This window comes from Solea solea, chromosome 5, assembly GCF_958295425.1.
Source record: "Solea solea chromosome 5, fSolSol10.1, whole genome shotgun sequence".
NCBI classification, from domain to species: domain Eukaryota; kingdom Metazoa; phylum Chordata; class Actinopteri; order Pleuronectiformes; family Soleidae; genus Solea; species Solea solea.
The window spans coordinates 15945932-15958159 of record NC_081138.1 but is presented as its reverse complement, the minus strand read 5'-3'; positions in this window follow the sequence as shown (position 1 = coordinate 15958159).

Below are 12228 nucleotides of genomic sequence, written 5' to 3'. Positions count from 1 at the left end.
TGGATGGACCCCACGGTTTAGTTTGTCCTCTGTGTGTTTCTGGACTGTGGGAGGAAACCAGAGAACATGGTGGGGGGAAAAAAAAACCCACACATGCAAACTCCACATCAAAAGGCTCAAAGCGGGATGCAAACACGCAATCTTCTTGCCACATGTGCCACTGTGTAGCCCACATTTGTCATTTACTCATTCCAAATTACAGTTACCTCTATCGAAATTCAAATATGAGGGACAATCAATTGATACTCAAAAAGTAAGGAAAAGACGAATCGTGGCCATCATCACAGGTGCATTTATTCTATAAAGTGAGATGTGTTAATAAATAAAACATCTAACATAAAGGATAGCTTTTAACAAGACTGTGACTTTGAAGAATACGTTCCCTGGATTCTGCGACATCAGCAGCTCTCTGTGCTTCATAATAAGTGACAGTGAGCACAGACTGAATTTGGAAATATGGAGTTGTGTTACGACTTTCCCGACGTCCCAATACGTGATGCACAAATTTGTTCTCGGCTGACGACACTTTTCAGGGAGTTTATCGTTCTCCACTTCACTTCACTTGTTCATAATTGATCTCACCAAATGCCACCTTTTCATGGACCCAGGTTCAAGAGCATAAATGTTTAAGATGCTAATGTCTCCTTTTATTTATCTATCAATATAAAGGTTTGGCAGGGTTTCGGGAGTTTGCCCCACGGCCAAGACTCACATTCACAGACACAATCATTTCAAAGATGAAATGTAGAGATTCTCCCCTTTACGTATTGTGTACGTTAGAAAATAGTGGTGAAGAATAACGTGGAGGAAAAAAACAAAGATAAGAATTGTGCAGTAAGGGCTTAAAACTGTTTATCTCCCGTCTTCCGTGCAGGATTTTTTTTTTTTTTTATATACACCCGTCTAAAAATATGACGCACCACAGCCATCTGCTGTATGATTGTCCTGCAGTAAATCGACGAAACAACCCCCCCGTCACCCCCGTTTGTTAAACAGGTGGTTTGATACGAGAGCATTTACATTTATATTCTGTACAAACGCAGACAAACGGCCACGTTCAGCTGCTTTGGTCCCCAATAAAGTGTAAGCATCCACGCGCGTGTGCGTGCTTGTGTTTCAGACATTAGTCATGTTGTGGGGACTTAAATCTGTTTACACAGTCACAACATGCAAGACCCCATAACTTTAATTATTCAATTTTATGGTGAGGGCATGTTGTACGGTTAGGGTGAGTTAAGGGTTTGGTTAAGGTTAGGATTAGGGTTAGAGAAGTCTAAAGGACTGTTTTAAGGACATTTTGGCTCCTCCTCACTTCTTTTAAGGGCTTTTTGGGGGGGGTTAAGATCTGGTTTTAGGGTGAGGGTTAGAATTGGGTTTAGGTTAGGGTTAGGGTAAGGGTCAGGCACTTAGTTGTGATGGTTAAGGTTCGGGTTAAGCCTGTATTAGTAATGGTTAAGGTTAGAGAAGTCTTAAGGAATTGAATGTAAGTCAGACTGTGTGTATGTGTGTTGTATTTGTTGTTTTTTGAGGACCAAAAAGCTTAAGGGCATTCACTGAAGTAAGGACATTTTGGTTGGTCCTCACTTCTTTAAAGGACTTTTTGGGGTTAGAATTAGGTTTATGTTAGGGTTAGGGTAAATGAATCGCCAACATGTGTGTGTGAGACAATTTTACATGATTTGAAACCTAAGTTTTAAACACTTTTTATCCCTTTACATGCACTTAATCACAATATATATACTAGCGAAACAAGATTAAACCATAATGCATTTGCCTCTTTCTTAAAGATGCCTGGCGTATAAGTGGAAAATCCTATATCATTAACTTAACTGATGTTACCTTTCAAGCAACTGCAGTGGGATCACTGTCCTTATAAATGCACATTCTAAGCAAATCCGACAAGTGATTAATTACAATAAAATGAATGCTGGTCTTGATAACAGCTCAGTCCACACGTTTCAGCGAAAGTCAATATTTGCAGCAATTTGTTGATTTGGACGTTTAAGCACTTTTTAAACCTGGAAACTTTCAAATCAAGTTCAAAGTAGAGGATGGAATCCACGGAATACAATACAGTATAACGTAACGAATATGTGTGTGTGTGTGTGTGGGGGGGGGGGAATTGCCGTGTATTTAGATTTAGTTTCAGATCATTTTCATTCCTCCGCGCACACGTGCACAGAGGCACACTTCTCACCCTGGCTCGGTACAAGTTGTTATTGTGAACACATCTGTCGGCTGTTTGTGGCGAGAAAACGGCGACTGGGCAAACACTCTGGCAGTCATAGCTGCACAAATAAAGCAACATTTGCCATCCGTGCAGACGGGATGATCCAATATTTAGAGGCGAGAGAGAACATCGGCGCTCCCATTTTGTCAAGAAAAAACAAAAAAACACTCGAGGCAAAACAACCCCCCCCCACTCTACACCGCTCTCACGCTCTGGCTCAGACTATGGTTCAAGCAGAAGAATAGATTTATATTAGCACTTCTGCTACTCTGCATTTGACTTAATTTGAACATGAGGTCCCAGTGAAGTAGTCACTCAAATATAGCCAGCTGTGCCCCTTAAATTTTAGCACACACTAAATGCTTAGTGTACTTTAGTAAATGCCGCCCCCACCCCTTTGGTTTTTCCCGCTTTATATAACCGATGCTTTCGCGTGCACAAATCATGTCTGTCCGCACTCTTAAAAGTCATTTTAGTCCAACAGAGAGGAGGCAACTGGCAGCTTTTTCCCGTTCATACTTGGGATGGGACACCTGAGATCAGCGGCTCTGTGTCCAAACACTCGGGGCTGTTTCATTCTCGCCGTCTAATCAGGACCTTATTCACACCAGGGACAGCAAGTGAATGCAATTAAGTAACAACAGAAATAAGAAAAAAAAAAAAAGTGTCGGCTCCAGGATCAGGATTGAAGAGCACTGTGTAATTGGTTTATTCATGGAAACAGAGGCTACTCTATCACAAGTTATCTAAGGTGCATGTAAATAGCTTGGGCTTTGGCCAGTAGTCAGTTACCCTGAATGTGAGCACAGTGTGGAACTTACTTGGAATTTTGCTCACTGTAAGTGTCCTCACATCGTTTTTATGGTCTGCTTGGGTCTGTTCTCCGCTTTAGGAGAAAACGCTGCCAACATTTTACAATTTTTTATTCTTTTTTTTCCCCCCACTAACGTATTTAGCATTCATACAATGGAGCTAAACATAAAACAGGCAAAGTGACCTCGATGGTGTTCCATAAATAAGGGGGTTGTGAAGGGAGCAGCACAGACAGACAGACGGACAGACGGAGAGCACCCAAAGGCAGACTAGTCCACACACACATGGGTATTTTTTTGAAAACTGACGTTTTCCTCCTCAGTTTTTAAAAATTCTCCTGCCCACACAGGTTCTCAACAGCCATGTTTAGATACACAAACAACACAAATAAGAAATGAACTGTGTATGCATGTAGTGCAATCCTGAGTAGACCTATTCATTTATTTATTTATCCTTTATTTAACAGGAACAATGCATCTAACCGTAGTCAATTGTCATGGGGAATAATTCAGAACTCCTCATATGGACATCGTGGAGGGTGTGTGTTTATAGGTCACATCTTCAGACTTTACAAAATGTGTTTTTTCGTCTTCTTGCATGTTGTTGAGTCAAAGTTGTGATTCATTTTTGTATCGCATACATATTTTTAGTGATAAAATAGCTTCCTTGTCGCTTCCTTGATAAAAATGAGCCAAGCCAACTTTGAACTTGTGGCATAGTATGTCTACATTTCACAAATTCAATCTGATTTTGAAACATTTAAGTACTTTTTGCTCAGGTGTGTTTATATAGTTGGTGGATGAAGTGGAAAAAAAATATAATTTCACAAGACTGTCTATAGGTTGTGCTGAAAAAAAAAGGATATAAGACACTCTATATTGCACTTGTAGCCTCTGTATTTACAAAAGAGTACTGCAATATTATACTATAATAAAAATAGTAGTTTGTTTAAACCCGTTTTAAGAAGGTTTGGGTTCTTTCTTGTGTCGTGCAAAAAGGATAAGGGGATACAAATCTCCCGTTAATTCTTTTTAATTAAAGGCAAACCTTTACAAATTAAAGTGATGAAAAAATATAATATGTAAACACATCATCCGCTGCCAAAGTTTTTGATGCATGAATTCTTTCAACAACTTTTTACTCAGTAACGGATGTGATTTAAAACATAGCGAAGTACAGTACTTCCAAAAAAACCTACTTAAGTGAAAGTAAAATTGCAAATTTTAAAAATTACTTAAAAAAAACCTACTCAATTACAGTAATGCGAGTACATGTAATTCATTACATTACTACACCACTGTTTTTAATAAATGTCACGTCATCACACACACACACACGTGTTACCAGCCTAAAACTCACACATACAAAGTGAATAAAGATTATAAAATTCTTCACCCTGGCAGGAGTTTAATCCTCTCTGTATGAAAGACCAAATGCATAGAAAAAGCTATATATTTACAAAAATACCATGTAGGCAGGTTCACTGTCAGGAGATAAATGAGTGGTTTTAAAAGACTGGTGACCATTTTCCAGAATAACTTTCACTATCTGGCAGTTAAGAATGTCAAAATAGTGTATTAACAACTTAAAATGAAGAAAAACAAAAAGTTTTATTGAAAAAAACAAAACCAAACATATGAACACCATATTTTTCGTGTTTTTTGTCTCCTTTCTTGTGACAAAGACGCTGATTCGCCGGCTTCCTGCAACAGCATGAGGGAAATTACCGTAATAACCACATGTTGCCTTTGACATGCAACTTCTCAGCTTTCAGAAACCGTTGGAATTTTTCCAATAGCACAACCCGTCGCGTAACTTCAGTAACTCGCGCAAACATATCGTCTGCGATACGCTCGGTGTTAAAGGGCTATTAGGGGACTGGGTTGAGGAGACAGCAGCACAGGTGATGGAAGCCAAAATAAACCCCATTCACCCAGGAACATAAAATGATGATAATTCAATTACATTTGATAAATAACATTCAGTCAAGGGCTGTCCATAGTCTACTGTGTCTTTATTAAGATCAGACTCTATTGGTTTAAGGCTGCACACAAATCCTGGTTTATATCACAATGCGGAAAAAAACAAAACAAATCAAATCAAAACAAACGAAAGTGAAAAACACAGGAATTCATAACGTTCTTATCCTCCTTGGTGAATTCCAGGCAGCTTTAGTGAGCATGAAATGTTTGTATAAGGATTTAGAGTCAGACAATGTCATGCTACAATGAAGGGGGGGAAGAAAACAACATTTGATGCTCCTACTGTAGAAGTAAAGCCTCAATCCAAACTTTCTTTAAAAAACAGCAGTTTAGAGAACCGGCATGTCAGACCTTTTTGATATCAGCTTAAAGAGAAGTAATGTTTACAGCAGCCGAGAGAATAAGATCATGAATGGGTATTTAAATTGAGGTAAGCAGAACAATAGGCCGCCGTGGTGAAGAGCAACATCAGACTGAAGTCAAAGTTCTCTTGAATAAGAATCAGAATCTTTATTATCGACGAGAAACATTTACAAAATATAGAAAGTAAGATCATCTGTTAAAAATGCTACAAAATCCTAAACTAACTGAGAAAGACAGTCACACGCAGACGCTTTGCACGTGTCCTGAACTATGAAAACCTGGGATGTGCTGGATGGATGGATGAAAGAATGATCACGTGATTAAAAGAGATGTAAACAATGTCATAGAAACTGTTTCGGAGTCTTTGACCATGAACTCTTAGTCGAAAGAAAGATTCAAACAGTTAAAATAGCATTCTCTGGATCTGGTTTGTCCACTTTGGCCAAGAGAATATCAGCCTGGGGAAACGTTGCACTCCCTCAGGAGGGATTGTAAAAATGTGAATGTGAATGCATGCAAGGTTGCATTAGTCTTCTTTTAGTTTACAGGTGAAAGAATAAAAAAGAATAAAAACAAGTAGCCTATCTTCTTTGTCCTGTAATGCAAGCCATTGAGCCAGAGTTTTCCTCATGTCAGGAATACAGATAGATAGTATTCAGCATCATGAGCAAATTTTCTGTTTCTACTGAATAAAAGGCACGTTTTAGTTTTAGTTTTTTTTTTTTACTTTTGAGCAGCAAGTGCGTTAAAAAAACTGCCCATAGTATACTGATACATACAATAATAAAAATAATAATAATAACATTATTAATAAAAATAAAAATAATAACATAGTAAAATAATAAATAATAATACAAATAAATAGGGATCATTCTTTTTCATCCATATGTCACAGTCATACAGTGTGTACAGTGTTGTAAAACTACACACTGTAATGAATTTGTCTACTGAGCCTTGAGTGGGACAGTATATCTTAGCTCCTCCAACGTTAAATGTGCCATTATCTTGTCCACCCGTCGGCTGTGGAGATGCAGCACGCGGAGAGCTAGATTTCCAGTTATAGAGTATGAGGTGAAACAAGTCAAACAACATGAGCTTTGGTTAGCGAGTTTCAAGATCCAGAGCCAATTTTGGCTCTGGATCTATTATCTTATCACACATATATGAAATAGTTCATCTTCAATCCAAACCTAAAGATCATCTAAAGAAGCTGCTGACATTAGAACATCAGAAATCTGAGATCTAGAGTTGTCACCAAGATGTTTTCACCGTTTCTGTACATTTGCATGTCTCACTTTGCAAAAGTCACAGCAGAGAAAAAAAATCATATAGGACATGAAAAGATCAGACACAAAAGAAAAACATATTGTTTAAGGTGGAGATAGCTGAAGGCATTAGTCTTCTGCTGAAGTGGGCTTTATTGCAAAGATTCTTAGGAAAGCACTTTTCTCACCAGTGTGTGGGGTTTGGAGAGGAAAACAAAGTGTTGTGATTTTTTTTTCTTTAACAATTCTGTGATGCAGGTACCTAAAAATATTGAGATGATGCAACACCAAACAGACCGCTTGGGTAAAGGACATAAAGATGTTAGCTGTAAAACAAGCCTGCCAATTTTTTTTAGTCCGATTCTGGGCCACTGGCGGAAACGCAGATCCAACGCAGAGGACAGAAACAATGGATTGTTGGGAAATGGCATACAGGTGAGCGCTTGTCCTCGTCCAAAGTGTCTTTAATAACCTCTTTTCCTGCAGACACTTGCAAATCAAACTTCCCTTTTGGAGTCTCAAGATTCACAATTTGACTGGCGCCGTTACAGTTTTTGCTACCGTAAGTTCACAGACGTCACAGTCTGCCACCAGTCCATTTATTGTTACCCGCAGCCTAGGGGAAAAACGTGTGACAACAGTGAACAATTTATTATAATTTAGAGTGAAAAGTGACAGTGCTTGTCACGATGAGATTATAACGACTTCAGGGTGAATCCAGGCCAAAATAACAAACAAAAATCCCAACTCCCCACCAACCAGAAACGGAGTAAACCCTATCAAACAAAAGCAAAGACACACACTAATCCCTACCCCCTCCTCCCAGCCAGGTAAACAGGAGAAAAGCAGTGCTCAAAACAAAGGTGGCGATTCACCCCCACCGTACCGTGACTAAACACACAAATGTCATTTACAGCAACATTTACACTATTTACAATCAGCACACAGATCTCGACCAGACTCAGGTAAGTTTGTCACGCTCTAAAAAAACATTGTTGCCTCCACAGTCTCCCTCCTCGACGCCAGTCCCTGGGGAGAGCAAAGATTCTGAAGCAACGGGAGTACTCACTCCTGTCCCACACCAATGGGAAAGTGCAGGCAGGTTTTATCTGACTCAGTGTGCTTGCATGTTTGATTTTTATCCCAAAATTCTATTTAGAATCCTATTACCGACAGTATAATCAGGATGGAGTGATACGCTCGGTTCTCGAAATAACTTCCCACGGAAGGTGCTGAAGTAAATCACCGGCCCGAACTTGGGAAAACAAAAAGTCAGAGGCTCATTTTTAGCAAACTGAAATGTGTGCTTTGTCAGACTCATTCAGTTGTGCTTGGCTAGGCTGTCCCTAATTAAAGTGTTCTGCTCTACAAAGTCCCAGGCTGGTCCTGAGCATGCAGAAGCTGTCTTATTCTTTCCATCCATCACATCTACTGTAATTACTTTTGTTTACAGTGGAGGAAACAGCAGCTGTCTGATTAGAAGTTATTGAGGAGATAACTCATAGGTAATTTAGAAATGGTGCTCTGCTTCTCTCGTGGATGCAGATGAATCATTTCATGTGTTAAGTGTGGGCATGATGTTGAGACACTCGTGGAGAGCAACCCTGACAAATTACCGCAAGCCTGTCAAGTCTCCGAACCATCTGACTCTAAAGCCTTACATTGCTGTTTTCTCCAGCTGGTAATGATCATTTTTCTTTTCCTGGTTGCAGATTATGATAAAAACTTTGCCGACCAGTGTAACATTTTGTGCTTGTTAAGTTGTTTTTTTTTCTCCCTCAGAAAGTGATGGTATATGTGTGATTTATTGTTATATTATTTTGAAGTATAGGCTCAAGCTTGGAAGCACTTAATGATGTCAGTGAGACAGATACAGCGACGGAAGACAAACTTTATAAACTAAACGCTCATTAGCAAAGTGAGAATCAGCGCACACATCGTTTTCATTATGCCGTTATTCATCTGTGCTGTTGATGTGTCGCAGCTTTATTGTCGTAATGCTGAGACTTTAATGCTGAGATTTCTGTTGTGATGTATAAAATGGATGCGTATCCAAATTGAAAGTCAATACTGCATTATTCTCTTCAAACACAGGAAGTGGATGCTGTATTATTCAAAACATTATTCTGAATTTTGCTGACCTGCAGATTTAGGCAGTGTAGATGCTGCCCACATCTTTACCAGTCCTTTTTTTGGGAAATTTTGATTTAATTGCGTGTACTTTAATGAATGATTTTACGATATATTTCATGCATATTTGTTCCCCAGTTTATACTGTACATGCAATCAGTCGATATATTATTAGTAGGTGCCTGAAAACAAAAATGTGCCACCTGTAAGTGACCCGGAAGTTAGCAGTTCATTATTTTGTTAGATTTTTTTTTTTTTGAAAGTATGACACATAATATTTAACATTACTATACAAACTGCCAAGATGGAGCTGGTGGTTTTTTCAAAACCGTCAGAATTGTGTCTTTTGTTGTTGATTTGTTTTGGGATTTGTAAAAGTATAATAAATGTTTGCACTTCCAGGCCACCATAGATCAAGACTAGAAAAAGCGCCATATAAATACAGACCATTCACCATAAATACAACATCAAATGGCAACTAATAATGCAGCCTGTTTGTTATGAGCTGTCCATGGTTCTGAAATGTTCCTTTCATTCATTTTTCCCCTCTGAGCTTACGTTAAGATTACTCTAGAGACCGGACGGGAGTGTATACGGATGAAGCAGCTCAGAGACAAGGTAGGGCAAGACCATTTAATGATTTAAAAACAAAAATAATAAAAATTTGAAAATAAACAGGCAGCCAGTGGCGTGAGGCTACAGTGGGTAGTGGGTGTTGAGCAATGAACTTAACGATGCTGTACATTCTGTATCAAAAGTCATCTTTTTCACGAAATGCTTTTCAAACATCTCCAAAGATTGCAGACAGCAGAATCGCATGTTTGTGGTCGTCTCCTGGTGTCCTTGAGGGCTGAGTGAGTTCAATCAATTAATGCCTGTAATTGGACTGTTTGGAATATCAGAACAGCTAACGCTGCTTTGACAGTGATTTAATTTGACATGTTAATCAATCATCAACATTGCTAGAGCACACACTAATATATTAATGGGGGGAGATATAAATAGCATTTACGTCGTATAGACGAAGGTGTGGTATATGAGTCGCTGAGTATGATTGTAATATATTTGCATCTTGTGTATTGTTTTTTTTTTCTCTATTATCTTCAGCCTTGGTGTCAGGAGTGTGTTTTTTTCCCCCCTCAGAAATGTAAGAAAATGTCAACAAATAAACATCATCTGATAAACTATTGTGTTGTGAAGACATGGTAACTTGTACTGCCTCACTTGCTTGCATCATTAATTTGTTATTCAGTGCCTCTTCATGTGTAAATACTATGGCTCAAAATCAGTTTCAATGAACTTGTTGTTTATACAGCCGATCCCCTCCCCTGCCAAAGTGTTAGATTAATTACTTTGCTTTAATGGGTCCTACTGCGGGGTACTAGTAATTAAAAGATAATGATTGGTCCCTTTGAATGTTACTAATAAAGATGCACACATTCATTTGTGTTATTCAGGTTCTTCAATAAAAGATTAGGCCGTGTGTGCAGGTGGGGTTAGAAGTTTGTGTGTGTGTGTGCGGGGTGAGTGAGTGTGTTTTGTTGTTGTCAAGGCCGCTTGCTATTTCTGTCAAATTATGCATGCTTGTGTTTGTGCTCGCTCTCAGAAATCCATATCAGATAAACTTTGGATTATCGCATTGGATAAGAATAATGAATAAATGCATCTGGCCGTTGACATTTATCTTCACGCCGGTTTCCTCCAGCAGGGGAAAAATAAAACTGAGGTCATTTAAGTTTTATTGGGTGTTGACAGCTGCATTTGTTGATGAAAACAGTCCAGTTATTCTCTCGGATGGATCGGTGAAACTACATATGACCCCGCCATTGCATGTCTTCAAGTAAGGGACCTGCTGCAAAATGCAGTAAAGCTTCAAAAGCTCTTTTCTTTTTTTTAGACATCATTTAAGGCGCAGGATATCTCACATTCTTCCATTTTGTATATTACAGATTCTTCATACTTTTTAAACTGTTTCTTTATGGAAATTCAAGCAAGCAATTCAGTTTTGCTTTAGGTGGTGCAAAATGCACACTGCACTTTCTTCAGAAATTATCTTTCTTTAAGGGCCACACGGTTGATGCAGTGGTTTGCAAGACCTCGGGTTTGTGACCCGATCAGAACAAGGGCATTTATGCATGGAGTTAGCATGTTCTCCCCATGTGTGCGTGGGTTTTGTCTGGGTTCTCCCGCTTCCTCCCACAGTCCAAAAACATGCAGATTTGGGGATTAGGATTAAACTGGACACTCTAAATTGACCGTAAGTGTGCGTGTGAGAATGGAGAAATACCAAATTATTCCCTTATGTGTTCAAGTCAAATTTATTTATAGACATTAACTGTTTATGGTTAAGGTTAGTGATAACAGTTCAAAAAGAGTGGAAGTCAATGCAGTGTCCTAATAACTGATAACTGTGCAATAACCTGGATGTGCATGCACCTGTGTGTGTGTGTGTGTGTGTGAGAGAGAGATAGGGAGAGTCATGTTCTGCCAGCCTTTAAGGTGTAGCCACACTCTTGTATCCGGTGTACTTCAGCTATTCCCATGATTCCTTGTGCCTGTGAGCGACTGTGTTCTCCAGTGTTTAGAATTCCCTGCACCCACTTCCCTCCGCCTTCTCTCCTCACCTTCCCGTGCCAGTTCACCCTGCCAATCAGTTTCCTCGCTCATCTGCTTGCCAGCACTCTGCCTCAGCCGTGTCTCATCTCCACACCCATAGTGACTCCCCCTTTATTCAACAGCAAACTCACTTTACCCTGGGTCTGCTTTTGGATCCCTAACATTTACACGTGGTGATACAAACGGCTCATTTGCAACAAGACACTAAGGTGCACACAGGTTTGATATGATCTAAGGATACAGTGTGTATAAAATTGGCAACAGGGTGAGTGAGATGTGTGTGCATGCAGATATGTGAGCATCTGGAGGGCAGAGAGAACCAGGATTGCTATATACACATATGGTATGTGAGGTAGTGAATCCACTAAGGGATATTGTGTTTGATTTTCATCTTCAGTTTGCGCTTTACTTTAAATGTCATAGGAAGAGTGCAAGTTCTTTTCCACAATGGAAATGTACAACTCCAAATAAAAAAAAAACTAGTGACCGATGGCCAAATATGGCAGGTCATGTGACCTTCAGCTTCCTGGTTGACTAACTGGGTAAATCTAAAGAATTGCTCACATCCGATTCACAGCTAGTGGTCACAAGAGAGCAAGACGCCGCGGGGACCCATGAACACAACTTGTAATTAACACATGCCAGTCTATTTCAAATGACAGGCAACATGTTACATGAAAAGCAGCACTCAGACACTTGCAGTTGCATCTCAGCAGGAGAGGTGGCATGAGGCAGTGGAAAGCACCACAGTGTTCGAGCCTTTCTGCTGTTTGTCATTACTGGACACACTAGGGGCCTGTCAGGAATGTTCCACTGCCATATGACAGCC